Source organism: Acinonyx jubatus, chromosome C1 (assembly GCF_027475565.1).
Source record: "Acinonyx jubatus isolate Ajub_Pintada_27869175 chromosome C1, VMU_Ajub_asm_v1.0, whole genome shotgun sequence".
NCBI classification, from domain to species: domain Eukaryota; kingdom Metazoa; phylum Chordata; class Mammalia; order Carnivora; family Felidae; genus Acinonyx; species Acinonyx jubatus.
The window spans coordinates 185,168,017-185,176,238 of NC_069381.1; the positions used below are offsets into that span (position 1 = coordinate 185,168,017).

The 8,222-nt window shown below is 38.0% G+C and overlaps 2 pseudogenes; both read left to right on the plus strand.

Moving 5' to 3' along the window:
* Window positions 1–2,106: 2,106 nt before the first annotated feature.
* Window positions 2,107–2,440, plus strand: LOC128314105 (60S ribosomal protein L35a-like; annotated as a pseudogene).
* Window positions 2,441–6,321: 3,881 nt separating this feature from the next.
* Window positions 6,322–6,872, plus strand: LOC106978287 (60S ribosomal protein L12-like; annotated as a pseudogene).
* The last annotated feature ends 1,350 nt before the right edge of the window (window positions 6,873–8,222 follow it).

Genomic DNA, 8,222 nt, shown 5'->3' on the forward strand with positions numbered 1-8,222 from the left:
TAAATTATTTGAAGGTGAGCTAGGGTACTTCCCTCAGTAATATAGTTCTACAAAATGTACACATACAGAATATTTAAAGGGTCCTTGAAAGAATGAAGAATGTATGAGAATACTTCCTGGTGTAGTACATATGAAGAACAGCTTAGCTGGGTATAGGATTCTTGGCTCAGAATAATTTTCCCTCCTCACATTTGTGGCTAATTTTTCCTGTCTTCTAGTACTTGGTGTTAAAGAGAAGTGTGATAAAATTTGATTCATTTTTTTTTTTTTTGAGATAGATTTCTTAATAAAATGTCTCAATTTTTGTCAGATTTGTTTTTTCTATCCTTAAAATTGTGTTAAATTCTGATTACAAAACCAAGATTGGAGATTTCAGAAAATTTGGAAAGTAAAGAAAATTTAAAGAAGAAAATAAAAAAATAAATGAAACTACTACCTCAAGAGAACTATTGCTAATATTTTTTTGTATGTTTCCTTCTCATCTGTATTTTCCCTTCTAAGGGGTGCCTAGGTGGCACATTCTGTTGAGCATCTGACTCTTGATTTCAGCTCAGGTCATGATCTCATTGTCTGTGAGATATAGCCCCACGCTTGGCTGCACCTGACAGTTTGGAGCCAGCTTGGGATCCTCTCTCCCCCACTATCTCCCAAAATAAATAAACATTTGAAAATAAATAAATAAATTACACTAAAAGTAAGGTAAGATAATAATATATGGTTGACCTTTGAGCAACACAGGTTTGAACTGTGCAGATGCCCTTGTACATGGAATTTTTTTTTATAAATACAGTACAGTACTGTAAATGTATTTTCTCTTCCTTATGATTTTTTAAACATTTTCTTTTACTTTATTGTAAGAATACAGTATAGAATATATATACCATGCAAAATATGTGTTAATCCACTATTTGTGTTATCAGTAAGGCTTCCAGTGAACAGTAAGCTATTAGTAAAGTTTTGGGGGAGTTAAGAGTTACATGCAAATTTTTGAGCAAGGTTGGTACCCCTAATCCTTGTCTTGTTCAAGAGTCAGGTGAACTTATAATTTTATGTACAGTAGAGAAACTTTTAAAATTATGTGAATTTGTAAACAATTCTAGGATATTTAATTGAAAGACAATGGTTCTTAAGACTTACACCCATGGAAACTCACTGAGAATGTGATAAAATATGAACCCTCCAGACAATGCAGTATACATATACTTCCAATATTCTGTACAGAATTTCAAAGAGTTCATGAAGTTCCTCCATATATTACAAATTAAGACACATTGATAATAATGTCTAATAGGCCAACATTTATTAAGTAATCTTTATATGCTAGGCACTCTTCCAAATGTTTTATATATATTAACTAATTTAGAGTTTGTTATAACTCCATGAGGAAGGCAATATTATTATTCCTACTTTTCATTTAAGGAACTCAAGGCATAGACAGATTAGTTAACTGACTCAAGGTTACACAATTAGAAAGTGGCAGAGCTGAGATTTTAATCCAGGTAATTTTGGGGCGCCTGGGTGGCTTAGTCGGTTAGGTGTCCGACTTTGGCTCAGGTCATGATCTCACAGCTCCTGAGTTCGAGCCCCAGGTTGGGCTCTGTGCTGACAGCTTGGAGACTGGAGCCTGCTTCGGATTCTGTCTCCCTCTCTGCCCATCCCCCGTTGTGCTCAGTCTCTCTGTCTCTCAAAAATGAATAAATGTAAAAAAAAAAAAAAAATTAAAAAAAAATCCAGGTAATTTAACTTTAGAGCCCATACTCTTAACAATGAATCTGTTATTAATCTATGTTGTCTCAACAGATTTGTGAAAGTACAATTGAAACAACTTTTAAATTCAGTTGAGAAAGCTCAACACCATGCTGTTACACATTGAAGCTGACCAGGACATCTAGGAATCTGGATTTAATAGTGGCCACAAGTTTAAGGACCATTGTTCTGTACTATGTAGCAACCTTCTGCCTGACTCTGCCAGGTTACTGTTGAATCTGTTTCTGAAGTTTGAAGATGTTCGTTCATGTTGATTTTCTGGCTAGTTAAAAAGTTTATGTTTCTCTTTCCACCATCTTGGAACCTATGGAGGCCTGCTGGGAACCTAAAAAAACAAATATGTTTGGAAAGCTGTGGTCCAAGGCCATTTTTGCTGGCTGTAAATGGGGTCTCTGGAACCAGAGGGAGCACATAGCTCCTCTTGAAACTGAATGTGTTTATGCTCAAGATGAAACTGAATTCTATCTAGACAAGAGATACACTTATGTGTACAAAGCAAAGGATAGATAATACAGTGACTCCTGGTGGCAAACCAAACAAAACCACAGTGATCTGGGAAAAAGTAACTTGTGCTCATGGAAACAGTGGCATGGTTCTTGTATTCCAAAGCAACCTTCTTGCTAAAGCCATTGGCTACAGAATCTGTGTGATGCTATACCCCTCAAGGATTTAAATGTACTAAAAAGTAAATAAATAAGGTGTAGACTTTAAAAAAAATTTTTTTTAATGTTTATTTATTTTTCAAGAGAGAGAGACAGTGTGAGCAAGCAGGGGCAGAGAGAGAGGGAGACACAGAAGTCGAAGCAGGCTCCAGGCTCTGAGCTTTCAGCACAGAGCCTGACACGGGGCTCGAACCCACAAGCCATGAGATCATGACCTGAGCTGAAGTCAGACACTTAACTGACTGAGCCACCGAGGCACCCCTGTAGATTTTTTTTTTTAAGTTTATGGCTTGGAAGACAAAGTACAATGAAGTAGAAGATTGAATTAACTTTTAGTTTTTGATACTATTGGGTAGAAAGCTACATTATTAATGGTAATACGGGAAGACTTACACTAATAGAGCAAATAAACATACATGGTAGAGCAGTTTGCAAAGAAAGGGAAATACTTGTCACAAAAAGATATTGTCAGCTAACTCCAGCTAACCCTAGCAGATGAATATCCAAATGCTAATTTTGACAAGGACACTAAGATACTACTCATATAATGTATTATAGTGTTTAATGCAAGTATCCTAGAATGAGTTCTACATGCATGGTCTACATTTTGTATTAGAACATATAATAGAGAGTAATTCTCAGAATTATAATTTTGGCCAGGGCAGTTAAAGCTAAATCAAATCGATGATTAATTCATTTTTGTAAAACATTAAGAGATGTTTTACAAAATAAGATATAGAATTTGCTTGCTAGTCAAAGTGTCTCACTTTTTGACTTCATGCCATACTATCAGGCATAAATAAGCAGGAATTAATAGGGTACTAATAGGCATGAATGAAAGTTGCAGTCATTTGGCACATAGACATAAAATGGGAGGAAAGTTTTCAAGGTAGTGATGGTAAACCAAGTGCTACAACATCTGATTCACAATCTGGTTTCTGGATGTGGGCATAACACTAAGTTACACTTATACTTGAAACTAATGATTCCTATAGGTAGCAATCAAATATTACGGTGTTTGGCATCTTTTATGCCTAATTAGAGAAGGCAAGTATTCAGAGAGTCTGAAAATTCTATATCTTTTTGCATCCTGTTTCTAGACTACAAGACTGAAGTCAGTAAATAAAGTGCCTTTGAGAGGGATTTGTTGATAATACTGCCATAGCAAAAGTCCTTAAAAAAAATCATGGGAGGGTTGCCTGGGTGGCTCAGTCAGTTGAGCGTCTGACTCTTGATTTTGGCTCAGGCCATGATCCCAAGGTCATAGGATCGAGCTCCACGTCTCCTCCATGCTGAGCATGGAACCTGCTTGGGATTCTCTCTCTCTCTCTCTCTCTCTCTCTCTTTCTGCCCCTCTCCCCTGTTAGCACTCTCTCACTCTCTCTGAGAAGAAAGAAAGAAGAAAGAAAGAAAGAAAGAAAGAAAGAAAGAAAGAAAGAAAGAAAGAAAGAAAGAAAACCAGTAAAGCCAAAATAACCTTGAAAAAGAACAAAGGGGTAGGAATCACACTTCTTGATTTCAAAACATACTACAAAGTGACAGTGAATTGGGGTGCCTGTGTGGCTCATTTGGGTGAGTGTCCAACTCTTGATTTCGGCTCAGTTCATGATCCCAGGGTGATGGGATCAAGCCCCATGTCAGGCTCCACACTGAGTGTGGATCCTACTTGGAACTCAGGGCACCTGGCTTGTTCAGTTGGTAAGCATGTGACTCTTGCCATCCTGAAGTTGAGCCCCACTTTTGGCATAGAGATTACTTTAAAAAAAAAACTCAAAGAAAAATTAAAACAAAACAAACAAAAGTGATGACTGGGCAACATCAAAAGACAAAATGACAGAAAATAAATCAGGGAAAATATATTTTCAAAATGTATTTAGAAAAAAAACACTAGAAAGACTAAAGACTAAAAAGACTACTTTACAAAGATATTATAAATTTCAAGAAAAAAATAATGTTGAGAAGAAATTGCCAAAGAGCAAGAAAGAACATGCAATTCTCAAAAGGAATAATACCAGTAGTTAATTAAGAGGAAGAAATGCCTATATCATTTAAAGAAATCCAAGTTAGGGGTACCTGTCTGGCTCAGTCGGTGGAGCATGGGATTCTTGATCTCAGCATTGTAAGCTCAAGCACCACACTGGATGTAGAGATTACTTAAAAATAAAATCTTTAAAAATGAAAAAGAAATGCAAGATAAAAAAATAAAGAAATGCAGGTTAAAACCAAAACAACCTATTATTTTTACCTTTTTACCTATTATTATTACAATTATTTTTTTTTTACCTGTTTTTACCTATTATTTTATCCACTTCCAAAGCTCTTAAAAATTCATAATACCAAGGGTTGGTCAGAGTGTTAGGGACCAAGCATTTATTTAAAAAGATTTTGTTTATTTATTTATTTGAGAGAGAGAGAGAGAGAGAAAGCGGGGAAAGGGCAGAGACAGAAAGAGAATCCCAAGTAGGCTCCACACTCTAGTGTGAAGCCTGAACACATGAACCTCAAGATCGTGACCTGAGCTGAGGTCAGATGCTTAACCAACTGAGTCACCCAGGCACCCCAGGGAATAGGCATTTTTTTTTAATGTTTATTTGTTTTTGAGAGAGAGAGACAGAGTGTGAGCAAGGGAGTAGCAGAGAGAGAGGGAGACACGGAATCCGAAGCAGGCTCCAGGCTCTGAGCTGTCAGCATAGAGCCCGACGTGGGGCTCGAACTCATGAACTGTGAGATCATGACCTGAGCCGAAGTCAGACACTCAACCGACGGAATAGGCATAGGCATAGGACGGGATAGGCATTTTTGATGGGAGTAGAAATTAGAACAAATATTCTTCAGGGAAAAATGCCTTTAGTTATATAAAAAAGTGCAGCCTACACTTTCACCCAGTTATTCTCTTTTAGAAATTTAACACAGAAATTCTAACACAAATAGGCACAGATGTATATAACACAGATGCTCACTAGAAAATTAGAAACTAATGTCCTTCAAAGGATGATTGGAGTTATGATCTATTCATTAAAGGAGATTATGCAGCCACTGAAAAAAGATAGTTCTATATGGGAGGATAAATTAATTGGGAAAAATAAAAAGCAAGTTGCAGGAGGAACCGGGACTAGGTGAGGCAAGGCCTAGGCCTCAAGCAGAACACCTAAGGAGATACTCTTAGAGTAGTAGGAGTGCAGGGCTGGACCCTGAGAGTGAGTGCCTCCTTCAATTTTACATCCTAGTCTTTCTCTTCTCTTGCCTTATTCTAGTCTCAGCCCTGCACTACAGACTGCATAATATAGTCCTGTATCTGTTAATAACAATAATTGTGTATATAAATGAATATTTATAATTATGTGTATTTGGTACAAACTTTTTAGAGGGCATATGTATGTGTGTGTTTTATTTTATTTATTATTATTATTTAAAAATTTTTTTCTTTAATGTTTATTTTTGAGAGAGAGAGAAAGGGAGACAGACCGTGAGCAGGGGAGGGGCAGAGAGAGAGGGAGACACAGAATCTGAAGCAGGCTCCAGGCTCTGAGCTGTCAGTACAGAGCCTGACGTGGGGGTCCAACCCACGAACCGTGAGATCATGATCTGAGCTGAAGTCAGATGTTTAACTGACTGAGCCACTCAGGCGCCCTCATTTATGTTTTAAAGTAATCTCTAGGCCAACATGGGGCTGGAACTCAGGACCCGGAGATCAAGATTTGCATCCTTTTCTGACCAAGCCAGCCCAGGGCCCCTATATATAAGTGTGTATATACACAGTATATATATTAGTGTGTGTGTGCATGTGTGTGATAGTTAAAGGGAAAAAACATTGAAGAATCTATATCAAACTATTACCAGTGTTTTTTCTGGGGCATGGGATTTTGGGAGATTTTCACTTTCTCAGTCACATACTTCTGAAATCTTGTGTTAAAAAACAATTAACAGCTTTTGGCTTTTTTGGCTCAGAGGAGGCGAAGGTGCAACTGTCTTTGGTCATCCTGAATCCAGGTTCATCCATCACCAGCTGTCTCTACCATGCTGCCTGAGTTTGACCCCAACGAAATCAAAGTTGTATATCTGAGGTGCACTGATGGTGAAGTAGGTGCCATGTCTGCCCTGGCCCTGAAGATCGGCCCGCTGGATCTGTCTCCAAAAAAGTTTGGTGATGACATCGCCAAGGCAACTGGTGATTGGATGGGTCTGAGGATTACAGTGAAAGTGACCATTCAGAACTGACAGGCCCAGACTGAAGTGCTACCTTCTGCCTCTGCCCTGATTATCAAAGCCTTCAACATTGCCCCACAGATGCAGCACCGATATTTAGTCAGACAACTCTCTGGAAACATTAAAGAGATCCTGGGGACTGTCCAGTCTGTGGGCAGCAGTGTTGATGGCCGCCACCTTCATGACATCATAGATGACATCAATAATGGTACAGAGGAATGTCCAGCTAGTTAGGAACTACAGAGGAAAATTTTTTTTTTTTTAATTTTTTAAGTGTTTATTTTTGAGAGAGAGAGAGAGACAAAATGCAAGCAAGGAAGGGGCAGAGAGAGAGGGAGACACAGAATCTGAAGCAGGCTCCAGGCTCTGAGCTGTCAGCACAGAGCCCTACGCGGGGCTCAAACCCACGAACTGTGAGATCGTGACCTCAGCCGAAGTTAGACATGTTTAACCGACTGAGCCACCCAGGTGCCCCAAGGAAAATATTTCAATATAAGATCATTTGACAACTAACCAACCAACCAACCAACAAACAAACAACAGCAATCAATTAACAATTGCATATTTTTGGTTACAGAAAAAGCAAGGAGGATTTTCAGAAATAATAGGGTAATCACACAGAGTTCCATGTGCTATATGTGTTTGAATACTGAATTGAGCATTTTGTGTATCTGTGGTTGGTATCACATCGCTACTACGTGAAAAATGAAATAATGCAAAAATGAATGAGTATCATATGTTTCTGAAACATGTATTTAGAAAGTTGTATGGGGCACCTGGGTGACTCAGTCAGTTAAGCGTCCAACTTCAGCTCAGGTCATGATCTCACAGTCTGTGAGTTTGAGCCCCGTGTTAGGCTCTGTGCTGACAGCTCAGAGCCTGGAGCCTGCTTCAGATTCTGTGTCTCCCTCTCTCTCTCTGCCCCTCCCCTGCTCATGCTCTGTCTGTTTCTGTCTCAAAAATAAATAAAAACTTAAAAAAAAAAAAAAAAAGAAAGAAAGTTGTATGACAGGGACCCCTGGCTGGCTCAGTTGGGAGAGCATGTGATTCTTAATCTCGGGTCGTGAGTTTGAGACCCATGTTGGGTGTAAAGATTACTTAAAAATAAACTTAAAAAAAAGTGACAGCATTCCCTCTGCTAAATTACATTCTTGGCAAGTAGAAATTCAAGTTACACAAGCAAGAGCCAATTTTAGCTTCTATGTGAATAGTGTCTTCCCATGCATGCCGTACCCTTCTCTCTAGATAAAGATCAGATTAGGTGTCTTTCATATGGGAATTTCAAAGCAGTTTAAAGATATTAATTAGCTCTCACAACTCTGAAGTGGGTGTATATTATCATGTCTGTTTTCCATATGATAAGACTGATAGACTGTATGATTTCCCAGTATTCCATACCTCATATTGTTAGTGAAACTGAGAAAGCCATTACTTAATTGGCCATTTTCTATTTCTTGAGAAGAAATAAAGCAATTTGGGGGTGGATAAGTCAAACCAAATAGCTATTTATGCACCAAACATTTTTAAGACACATAGGTATTTTTATTATTATATTTTTTAAACAATCTGGAGCATTTTAAATTTATA